This window comes from Gorilla gorilla, chromosome 2, assembly GCF_029281585.2.
Source record: "Gorilla gorilla gorilla isolate KB3781 chromosome 2, NHGRI_mGorGor1-v2.1_pri, whole genome shotgun sequence".
Classification (NCBI taxonomy): Eukaryota; Metazoa; Chordata; class Mammalia; order Primates; family Hominidae; genus Gorilla; species Gorilla gorilla.
The window spans coordinates 96741114-96753875 of NC_086017.1; the positions used below are offsets into that span (position 1 = coordinate 96741114).

General features: G+C 37.3%; 1 long non-coding RNA gene across 2 annotated transcripts in view; it reads left to right on the forward strand.

Moving 5' to 3' along the window:
* LOC109026230 (uncharacterized) overlaps positions 1-12762 on the forward strand; it is a 64793-nt gene that overhangs the window by 19078 nt on the left and 32953 nt on the right. The window contains exon 2 of one of the 2 annotated variants that reach the window (XR_008678035.2): positions 1936-2003. The exons of the other annotated variant lie outside the window; for it this stretch is intronic. This is a non-coding gene — a long non-coding RNA (uncharacterized lncRNA). The remainder of the gene's footprint in view (positions 1-1935; positions 2004-12762) is intronic. 2 annotated transcript variants of the gene reach the window in all.

Below are 12762 nucleotides of genomic sequence, written 5' to 3' on the forward strand. Positions count from 1 at the left end.
TAGGATTGCTTTGGGTATTTGGGCTCTGTTTGGAGTCATATGAATTTTAGAATAGTTTCTTTCTAATTCTGTGAAGAATGACATTGGTAGTTTGAAAGAAATAGCATTGAATCTATAAACTGCTCTGGGTAGTATGGCCATTTTAATGGTATTGATTCATTCAATTCATGAACATGAAATGTTTTTTTCATTTGTTCACTTCATCTCTGATTTCTTTCAACAGTGGTTTGTAGAGATCTTTCACCTACTTTGTTAGTTCTATTCCTATGTATTTAATTTTCTTTGTGGCTATTGTAAATAGGACTGTGTCCTTGATTTGATTCTTAGCCTGGATGTTATGTACATTGATTTTGTATCCTGAAATTTTACTAAAGTTGTATATAAGTTCTAGGAGCCTTTTGGTGAAGTCTCTTGGGTCTTCTAGGTATAAAATTATATCATTCATGAAGAGAGATAGTTTGACTTCTTCTTTCCTAATTGGATGCTTTTTATATCTTTCTTTTGCCTGATTTTTCTTGGTAGTACTTCCAGTACTATGTTGAATCAGAATGGTGAGAGTGGGCATCCTTGTTTTGTTCCAGTTCTCAAGGGGAATGTTTCCAGATTTTGCTCATTTAGTGTAATGGTGGCTATGGGTATGCTATGGATGACTTATTATTTCAAGATATGTTTTGTCAATGCCTAGTTTGTTTAGGGTTTTTTAATAATCATAAATGGATGGTGGACTTTATCAAAAGGTTTTTCTATGTCTATTGAGATGATCATATGATTTTTGCTTTTAATTATGTTCATATGGTGAGTCAGATTTATTGATTTGTGTATGTTGAACTTGCCTTGTATCCCAGGAATAAAGCCTATTTGATTGTGCTTTATTAAGTTTTTGATGTGCTGCTGGATTTGGTTTGCCAGTATTTTGTGGAGGATTTTTGTGTCTATGTTCATCAGGGATATTGGCCTGAAGTTTTCTTTTCTTATTGTGTCTCTGCCAGATTTTGCTATCAGGATGATGCTGGCTTCAAAGAATGAGTTGAGTAGGAGCCTCTCTTTCTCAATTTTTTGGAGTAGTTTCAGTAGAATTTGTACCAGGCCTTCTTTGTATGTCAGGTAGAATTCATCTGTGAATCCAAATGTCCCAGGTCTTTTTTTGGTTAGTGGGTTTTTAAATCACTGATTCAATTTCAGAACTCAATATTGCTGTATTCAGTGTTTCAATGTCTTCCTGATCCAATCTTGGGATATTGTGTGTTTCAAGGAATTCATCCATTCCCTCTAGATTTTTGAATTTCTGGCATAGAGTTGTTCAGAGTAGTCTCTGAGGAACTTTTGTATCAGTTGTAATGTCATCTTTGCCATTTCTGATTGTAGTTAATGGATCTTCTCTCTTATTTTTCTTTGTTAATCTAGCTAGCAGTCTATTAATCTAGTTTATTCTTTTGAAGAAAGTATGTTTCTTGGTTTCATTCATCTTGTGTATGGATTTTTGCATCTCAAATTCATTCAGATCATCTCTAATTTTAGTTATTTCTTCTGCTAGCTTTGGGTTTTTTTTTCTAGTTCCTTTAGGTGCAATATTGGATTGTTAATTTGAGATCTTTCTAACTTTTTGATGAAGGTGTTCAGTGCTATGAACTTTCCTTTTAACACTGCTTTAGCTGCATCCCCAAAATTTTGTTAAGTTGCATTCCTATTTTTATTCATTTCAAATAATTTTCTGATTTCTGCTCAATTTCAGTGTTCACCCAAAAGTTATTCAGGAGCAAGTTATTTAATTTCCATGTTTTTAAGTAGTTTGATAAATGTTCTTGATATTGATTTCTGTTTCCATTGAACTGTAGTCCAAGAGTGTGCTTGGTATAATTTCAGTGTATTTGAATTTATTGAGACTTGCTTTATGACTGAGAATGTGGTTGATATTAGAATATGTTCCGTTTGCAGATGAGAAGAATGTATATTCTGTGACTGTTGGATGAAGTGATCTGTAGATGTCTATCAGGTCCAACTGGGTAAGTGTCAAGTTTAAGAGTTTTGTTGTTAGTTATCTGCCTCGCTGATTTGTCTAACACTGTAGGTGGTGTGCTGAAGTCTTCCACTATATTGTGTGACTGTCTAAGTCTTTTCTGGTCAAGAAGAATTTGTTTTATGAATCTGGGTGCTCCATTATTGGGTGCATATATATTTAGGATAGTTAAGTCTTGATGTTGGATTGTATCCTTTATCATTATGTAATATCCTGCTTTGTTCATCTTAATTGTTACTGGTTTAAAGTTTGTTTTATCTGATACAAGAAAAATGACTGCTGCCACTTTTTCCTTTCTGTTGGCATGGTAAATCTTTCTCCGTCACTTTACTTTGAGCCTGTGGATGTTGTTACATGTGAGATGGGTCTCTTGAAGACACCAAATGGTTGTTGGGTCTTCTCTTTTTGTCCGGCATGTCAATCTGTCTTGTTAGTGGAGCATTTAGGCCATTTACATTCAGAGTTAGTATTGACATGTGAGATTTTGATCCTGTCATTGTGTTTTTAGCTCATTGTTATGGAGGCTTGTGTAGTTGCTTTATAGTGTCTGTGGGGTATGTGTGTAAGTGTGTTTTTGTGGTTGTAGATGTTATTCTTTTGATTCCATGTTTAGCATTCCGTTAAGGACTTCTTAAAGGAGAGATCCTAGATAGAGGTCTTAGGTAAAACTGGTCTAGTTGAAATGAATTTCCTCTGTGTTTGCTTGTCTAAGAAGTATTTTATTTATCCTTCAGATATGAAGCCTGGTTTTGCAGAAAATGAAATTCTTGGTTCGAATTTCTTTTCTTAACAACACTGAAAATAGGCCTCTAATGTCTTACTAGACATTAGAGGTAAAGTTTATGTCGAGATGTCTGCTTCTATCCTGATAGACATCACTCTATATATGACCTGACTCTTCTCTTCTCTTTAGCTGCCTTTAAGATTGTTTATTTTGCATTGACCCTGGCTAATCTGATGTCTTGTTGTCTTGTATAGTATCTAGTTGGGGTCCTCTGTATTTCTTGAATTTGCATGTCACCCTCTCTAGTGAAATTAAGGACATTTTCCTGGACAATATTCTCAAATATGTTTTTCAAGCTGCTTATTCTCTCTCCTCTCTGAGGGATGTCAATGAGTCCTACATGTGGTTCCTGTACATGATCCCATATTTTTCAGATGTTCTGTTTCATTTTAAAATTCTTTTTGCTTTATTATTGTCTAATATTATCTGAAGGTTTCATCTTTAAGCTCTGAGATTCTTTCTTCAGTTTGGTGTATTCTGCTGTTAATACTTCCAATTGTATAATGAAATGCTTATAGTAGATATTTTAGCTGTAGAAGTTCAGTTTTGTTCTTGTTTGTTTGTTTGTTTGAGACAGGGTCTCTCTCTGTTGCCCAGGCTGGTGTGCTGTGGCATGACAATAGCTCACTACAGCCTCAACTTCCTGGGCTCAAGTGATTCACCCACCTTAGTCTCCTGGGTAGGTGGGACCACAGGCACATGCCACCACACCCATCTAGTTTTTACAAAATTTTCTGTAGAGAGGGAGTCTCACAATATTTCCCAGGATGGTCTCAAACTCTTGGGCCTTTTGCCTCAGCCTCTTAAAGTAGTGGGATTACAAGCATGAGCCATTGCACTCTTAGTTTGGTTCTTCTTAAAATGGCAGTTTCAACATTCAGCTCTTGGATTATTTTACTGGATTTCTTGGATTGGGTTTCAACTTTCTCCTGAATATTGATATACTTCTTTTCCATCCAGATTCCAGACAGAATTCAATGCCTGTCGTTTTCATTATTTCAGACTGGTTAAGAATCATTGCTGGGGACATAGTGAACTTGTTTCAAAGTAAGAGGACACTCTGGGTTTTTTAATTTCCAGAGTTCTTGAGGTGATTCTGTCTCACCTGGGAAGGGTGTTATTTCTTTAACTGGGCTGTAAGTTGGGTAAAGTCAGTTAAAGTCCTTCCAGATGTTTTCAACTGGCCAAGGCTCTGTACAAGGTTTTTATTTGTGATTGAATTATTGCCCTTGTTTTTGCAGGGGGCTATATAAGCAAAATATTTTTAGTGTTGGACCTTAGGCTGCAATCCAGTAGATGGCACTTAGGAGTAATGGGTGGTTGATATGCTCTTACCCGCCTACATGACTTCTTTGTATTTCCTCATGTTTGCAGTTGTGCTGTGAAGTTCACAAGAGAGAGAGGTGACCCCCTCACAGGTCTACTCCTGGGCCTTGGATGAGGTCCCTCCCATCACTAGCAATGTTCCTGCAATTCTTTTGGTAGGTGTTCAAGGCCACAGGGTTCCCTCAGGCAGAGGCTGCAGCAGGGAGATAGGGCATATCCTTTCTAGACCATCCCTGTGGAGGAGGGCATGCCCCATTCCTATGCCAGCCAACAAACCTATGCATCTCACTCCTCTCAGAGCTCTGAGAATGTGGGCTGATCCTCTGCTTGGGTGCTGGCTTAGCACTCCTGACCTGTTCACTGCAGCCCTGGAGCACCAAGACTGGCTTGCAGTTCCACCATCTAGACTCTCACGGTTAGGTTCCAGGTAAGCTGTGGGATCTGAAATTTTCCCAGGCCACCAAAAATGTGTTCAGGTAAAAGAGTTCACCCAAGCTGGGCAGCAGAGGCTGCCCTGTCTACATACTCCTGAGGGGAGACATACAGGGACCCTGGGAGGGACTGCTGAGCAGGAGGGTCTGCAGAACAAATGTGCTTCAGTCTCATGGAGGAATTAGGCCCACTTCCTCCTGGCTTAGTGATTAGTTGGGGCTAGAGCTTCTTAGAGGGAAATGAGGAAATGAGTGCTTTTGGATACAAAGGCCCCTGGCTCCACACCAGTTGAAGCCCTGTCTCTGTCTGCTCTCCTAGAAGATCCTCCTGCCAGATCAAATGTCCACTGGGGTTGTGCACTCACCTCTAGCTAGATTCCCAGAGATCCTTGGCAACAGTGGAAAGCCCCACGATTCATTCATTCACCCCTTCCTTATGAACCATTTGGATCTTGGAACTAGCCCTAGTGTTTGGGTACCCCATGGAGGGTTGCTAGCTTCCTCCCTCTTCAGCCTCAGTGTCTGCGCTGTGTCTCCATCCCCCTCTTGCCAATTTCTCTCTGAAGATCTATTCAAATTATGTTGGTTTATTCAAATTTTTGCTCTCTCTTTGTTGGAGCAGTACTTCCTGTCTGTGTCTAGTCATAGCCATCTTGTCCCTCCTTCTATGTCTTATGTTATAATTAGTCAAATTTATCAGTGAAGCCAGTTGATCATAACATTTTACCTGTGAAAACGCTTTTAGTTAGACATTTCAATTTTTTCATAGATCCAAGACTATTCAGATTTTTAAATTATCTTCTGTATCATTTGAGTAAGTTAAGGTTTTCTAAGAATGCTTTTTCACTAATGTGTAGCATCAAGTTGCTCATTATGTCTCTTTATTATATTATTAACATTTAGACTATATATAGTAATGTTCCTGTTTTTAATTCCTAATATTGATTTTGTATTTTTTAAATTCTTAATCAGTCTTAACAAAATTTTATAAATCCATTGTGTATCAGAGAAGCAACTTTTACTGATTTTAATTCTTTCTGCTATGCTCTGATTGTTGTTATTTTTTTATCAGTCACTATTGTAAACTTTATTTTCATTTCTATCTTTCCACTTGGTTTACTTTTCTCTTTTTAAATTACTGTCTTTCTATATTTTAATTCTATATTTTTCTGTATTTTCATTCTGTGTGTGTATTATTTTATCTTGAAATAATTATTGATTTACACAAAACTTTGGGAAATAATAGAGGGAGGTTTACTGTACCCGTTACTCAGTTTATCCCAGTGCTAACATCTAACATAACAATAGTAAAATATTACTATTAGAAAATTGACATTGGTATAGTACACCAACTTTATTAGTATTTTCTCAAATTTACTTGCATGCATATACACATTTAGTTCTACACAAATTTGTTACATGTATAATCTATGTAACCGCCTGGGTTAAGATAGAGAACTGTACAATCTTCACAAGGATTCTTTTTGATAGCCATATCAATCTTTGCCTCTATCCCTTGGTCCTTAGTTCCTGGCAACCAGTAATTTTCTTAGCATCTCTATAATTTTGTCAGTTCAAGAATGTTATATAAATGGAATTACACCATACGTAACTTTTTAAAATGGACTTTTGTCACTTGGTGCAATGCCTTTGAGATTTATCAGGTCATTTTATATATTAATAGTCCTCTCCTTTCTATTACTAGTATTCTGTAGTATGGATGTAGCAGAGTTGATTAATCATTCACCCACTGAAGGACATTTGAATTGTTTCCAGTGTGGTGCTTTTATAATAAAACTACAATGAACATTTAAACTACTTTAAAACATGGGTTTTAAAGTAAACATAAGTTTTCATTTTCCTGGAAAAAATAATTATTATGAACTGAATGTTTGTGTCCTCTCAAAGTTCTTATTAGGACGTGGAGCATTTGAGAGGTAATCATGTTTAGATCACGTCATGAGAGTGGATACCTCATGATAGAATCAGTTCCCTTATACGAACAGACAACAAGGCACTTGCTTTCTCTGTTTCTGACATGTGAAGATACAGCAAGAAGCTGGTCATCAGTAAGCCAGGAAGAGAGCCCCACCAGGGATCTGAAGCAGCTGGCATCTTGACTGTGGACTTCACAGACCTCAGAATAATAAGATATAAATCCTTTTGTTTAAGCCACCAAGTCTCTGATATTTTGTTATGGCAGCCTAAGCTGACTGAAATAATGCCAAAAGTTGCAAAAATGCAACTGCTATGTCATATGGTAAGCTGTAAAAGAACCCTAACCTCAACCTCACACTCCATACAAAAATTAACTGAAAATTCATCATAGACTTAAATTTAAAAATGTTAAAGTACATATCTTTTTTAGGAAAACTATAGAGAAAATCTTTGGGAACTAAGATTTGGTGAAGAAATCTTGAACTTAACACCAAAAGAATGATTCTTAAAAGAAAATTAGGCTGGACGTGGTGGCTCACGCTTGTAATCCCAGCACTTTGGGAGGCCAAGGCAGGTGGATCACGAGGTCAGGAGATCGAGACCATGCTGGCTAACACAGTGAAAACTCGTCTATACTAAAAATACAAAAACACTAGCCAGGCGTGGTGGCGGGCGCCTGTAGTCCCAGCTACTCAGGAGGCTGAGGCAGGAGAATGGCGTGAACCTAGGAGGCAGAGCTTGCAGTGAGCCGAGATCGCACCACTGCACTCTGGCCTGGGTGACAGAGCAAGACTCCGTCTCAAAAAAAAAAAAAAAAAAGAAAAGAAAAGAAAAAGAAAAAGAAAAGGAAAATTTGGACCCTATCTAAATTAAAAACTTTTCTTCTGCAAAAGCCTTGCCAAGAACAACGAGGTACAGACTAGGCAAAAATATGTAAAAAACACATAATTGGCAAAGGACTTGTATTTGTAATTTATTAAAGCATTATCAAAATTCAACAATAATCAAGCCAATTAGAAAACAAATTACAGAAACAGACATTTTAGTGGAAAAGTTATAAAAGTGGCAAGAAAAACACACGTGAAAAGATATTTAATAGCATTTACCATTAGGTAAATAAAATGTAAACCACAATGAGATACTACTGGATACCTATCAGAATGACAAAAGTAGAAAACAGGGATGACATCAAATGTTGACAAGGATGCAGAGAAACAGTATCGCTTATACACTAATGGAGGAAACAAAGTGGTACTCTTTAAAGTGCCACTCTTGAAAATAGTTTGGAGGCTTCTTATTCTATAGATTTTAAACAACACGAGATATTAATATTATCCTTTAGGGCTTCACATTCAGTTAATATCAATTTGTATTTACTCTTCTATTTACATTTTCAGTTGATTTTCATTTGTTTCTACAAATTTTGTTTTTTGTACGAAATAATTTTCCTTCTGCCTAGAGACTTCATTTAGTATTCCTTAGTGCCTGTCAGTTGGTGAAAATTTCTCTCATATTTTGAATTTATTTTCTTTAAATATATTTACTATCTTAATTTATTAAAGTTATTTTAAGCCGGGCGCAGTGGCTTATGCTGATAATCCCAGCACTTTGGGAGGCCAAGGCAGGTGGATCACGAGGTCAGGAGTTCAAGATCAACCTGTCCAAGATGGTGAAACCCTGTCTCTACTAAAAACACACACACACACAAAAATTAGCTGGGCATGGTGGCAGGTGCCTGTAATCCCAGCTACTTGGGAAGCTGAGGCAGGGGACTTGCTTGAACCTGGGCAGCAGAGGTTGCAGTGAGCCAAGAGAGCCACTGCACTCCAGCCTGGGTGATGGAGTGAGACTCTGTCAAAAAAAAAAAAAAAGCTATGTTAAAGGACGTAGAGTCCTGTATTGTTAGTTGCTTTCTTTTCTACTACTTTAAGTATCAAATCAGCTTTTAAAAACTATTTATTAGACAATTTCAGAAAATTCTCTGTCTCTCTAGCTCCCAGACAACATTTTTAGACACACTCTGGGCCAGAAGGAAACCCTTTGCCTTGAAGGAATGGACCCAGTCCTGCTAGCATTTATCACCTGCTAACCTGAATAGCCCTTGGGCCCTGAATAATATCAGCGATACCCAGGTACTACATTAAGGGCTTTGGTGAGCTTCTGAGACTTTCTGGCTTCAGATAAGAGTCAGAACATTACCAGTCATGGTGGCTATGGGGCAAAATTCCTTCTGCTTGAGAAGAGCAGAGGGAAAAGTAAAAGGGACTTTGTGTTGCACTTTGGGTGCCAACAACACTGCCACAGGAGGGTATCACACCAAGCAGGCTCTTGGGGTTCTCAGTTTCAAGACTTGATACTTGGATGGCATTTCTGGACCTGCTATGGACCAGAGGGAAGCCCAGTACCCTGAAGGGTGAGTCCCAGACCAGTCAACGTTCCCTACAAGCCGACATAAGAGAGGCCTTGGGCCTTAAGGGAACATGGATGTAGTTTGGCAATACACCTCATGGCCAGGGATGGCAGTGGATATGGGGTAAGGCTTCTTTGCCTTTGGAAAAGGGAGGGAAGAGTAGGAAGAACTGCATCTTCTGGTTTGAGTGTCAGCTCAGCTGCAATACAATAGAACACCAGGTAGGTTTTTGACTATAGTCCCTGACTCCTGAAAACACTTCCGGACCAACCTGAGGCCTGGGGGACCTCGCTGCCTTGAAGGGAAGAACATCGACTCGGTTGGCTTTGCCACCTGGGGCTGACTGTAGAGCCCCAGGGCCTTGAGCAAACATGGGCAGTAGCCAGGGAGTGGTTACAGTAGGCCTTGGGTGAGACCCAGGGCTGTACTGGCTTTGGATCTGACCCAGTGCAGTAATAGTGATGATGACCACAGGGGTTCTCGTGTCCCTCCATCCCCAGCTTTAGGTGACTTAGAACAGAGACAGAGACTGTATGTTTGGGAGCAAGTAAGGAAAGAGAACAAGAGTATCTTCCTGGTAATCCAAAGAATTCTCCTGGGTCTTGTCCATGACCTTCAAGGAGGTGCCTCTATGAGTCTGCAAGAACCACGGCATTACTGGGCTTTGGCTGCCCTCTAAAGCAGAAATAGCTTAGATCACAACACCCAAGTCATTTCAAATATCTGGAAAGCGTTCAAAAGAAGGATGGCTACAAATAACGCCATACAGAGACGACTACAATAAACACCTAACTCTTCAATGGTCAGACATTGAAGAACATGTACTAATATCAACACCATTGATGAAAAAATAACCTCAAAAAATGAACTAAATAAGACATCAGGGACCAATCTGGAGAAACAGAGATATGTGACCTTTTTGGCAGATAATTCAAAATAGCTGCATTGAGGAAACTCAAGGAAATTCAAGATAACACAAAAGAGGAATTCAGAATTCTATAAGATAAATGTAACAAATAGATGGAAATAAAATTTAAAAAGTAAACAGAAATTCTGGAGCTGAAATGCAATTGGCATACTGTAGAATGCATCAGAGTCCTTTAATTGCAGAATGGATCAAGCAAAAGAAAGAATGAGTGAGCTTGAGCTTGAAGACAGGCTATTAGAAAACACACAGTCAGAGGAGACAAAAGAAAAAGAATAAAAAGCAATTAAGTATGCCTACGGGATTTAGAAAATAGCTCCAAATGGGCAAATCTAAGAGTTATTGGCCTTAAAGAGTAGGTAGAGAAAGAGATAGATTTAGAAAGTTTATTCAAAAAGATAAAAAAGAACTTCCCAAACCTAGAGAAGGATATCAATATCCAAGTACAAGAAGGTTATAGAACAACAAGCAGATTTAACACAAAGAAGACTACCTCAAAATCCCAAAGATCAAGGATAAAGAAAGGACCCTAAAAGCAGCAAGAGAAAAGAAACAAATTACAAAATGGAGCTGCAATATGTCTGGCAGCAGACTTTTCAGTGGAAACCTTACAGGCCAGGATAGAGTGGCATGACACATTTAAAGTGCTGAAGAAATAAAGTTTTACCCTGGAATAGTATATCCAGTGAACATATCTTTCAAACATGAAGGAGAAATAAAGACTCTCCCAGACAAACAAAAGCTGAGGGATTTCATCAATACCAGACCAGTCCTACAAGAAATGCTAAAGGGAGTACTTCGATCAGAAAGAAAAAGAAGGAAGAGAAGACCACAAAACAACCAGAAAACAAATAATAAAACAGCAAAAGTAAGTTCTTTTACTTATCATTAATAACTGATTGTAAGTGGACTAGAGTCTCTAACCAAGAGACATAGACTGGCTGAATGGATAAAATAACAAGACTCATTGATCTTTTGCCCACAAGAAATACACTTCAACTATAAAGACACATATAGACTGAAAATGCAGAGATTGAAAAAGGTATTCCATGCCAATGAAAACCAAAAAAGAGCAGGAGTCACTATACTTAGACAAAATAGAGTACAAGACAAAAACAATAAGAAGAGATGAAGAAGGTCACTACATAGTGGTAAAGGGTCAATTCAGCAAAAAGATATAACAATTTTAAATATATATGCACCCAAGACAGGAGCACCCAGATATATAAAGGAAACATTATTGGAGCTAAAGAGAGAGATAGGTCCCAATACAATAATAGCTGGAGACTTCAACACCCCACTTTCACCATTGGACAGAACTTCCAGAAAGAATCAACAAAGAAATGTTGGACTTCATCTGCAGTATAGACCAAACAGATCTAATAGATATTTACAGAACATTTATCCAAGAGCTGCAAAATACACATTATTTTTCTCAGCATGTGGATTATTCTCAAGGAGACACTATATGTTAGGTCACAAAGTAAGTCTTAAGACTTTCAAATAAATTGAAATAATATCAAGCATCTTCTCTGACCAAAATGGAACAAAACTAGAAATTATTAAAAGAGGAATTTAGGATAATATACAAATACATGAAAATTAAAGAATATGCTCCTGAATGTCCAGTGGGTCAATGAAAATATTAAGAAGTAAATTGAAAAATTTCTTGAAGCAAATAATAATGGAAACATAACATACCAAGATGTATGGGATACAGCAAAAGCAGTAATAAGAGGAAAATTTATAAGTGCTTACCTCAAAAAAGAGGAAAATTTTCAAATAAACAATGTAAGAATGCATCTAAAAGATATAGAAAAGCAAGAACAAACCAAGCTCAAAATTAGTAGAAGAAAAGAAATAATGAAGATGAGAGGTGAAAGAAATGAAATTGACATGAAAAGAAAATACAAAAGATTAGTGAAACAAAAAGTTGGTTTTTGAAAAGTTAAACAAAAGTGGCAAACTTTTAGCCAGACTAAGAAAAAAAGTGAGAAGATCCAAATAAACAAAATCAGGAAAAAGGAGACATTGCAAATGTTACTGCAGAAATTCAAGGATTATTAGGGGCTACTCTGAGCAACTATATGCCAAAAAATTGGAAAATCTAGAAGAAATGGACAAATTCCTAGATATATACAACCTACCAAGATTGAATCAGGAAAAAAATAATCCAACACCTGAACAGACCAGTAACAAGTAACGTGATCAAAGCTATGATAAAAAGTCTTCCACTAAAGAAAAGCCCAGGACCTGATGGCTTCATTGCTATATTCTACCAAACATTTAAAAAATATCTAATACTAATACAATTCAAACTATTCCAAAAAATAGAGGAGGAGGGAATACTTCCAAACTCATTTTATGAGGCCCATATTACCCTGATACTAAAACCAGACAAAGACACATGAATGAAAGAAATCTACAAGGCAGTAACACTGATGAATATTGATGCAGAAATCCTCAACAAAGTACTAGCAAACAAAATTAAACAATGTATTAGAAAGATGATCCATCATGAGCAAGTGGGATTTATCTCTGGGATGCAAGGGTGATTAAACATGCACAAATCAATCAACATGATACATCATATCAACAGAATGAAGGATAAAAACCATATGATGCATCTAAAATATCTAGAAAAGCAAAAGCAAAGCTCAAAATTAATTATACACCATATCAACAGAATAAAGGATAAAAACCATGTGACCATTTTAATTGATGATGAAAAAGTATTTGATAAAATTCAACATAACTTCATGAAAAAACCCTCAAGAAACTGGGGATAGAAGGAACATACCTCAACATAATGAAAGCCATATACAACAGACCCACCAGTAGTACCATAATGAATGATTACAAACTTAAAAAGCCTTTTCTCTAAGATCTGGAACATGACAAGGATGCCCACTGCCATCAATGTTACTCAAC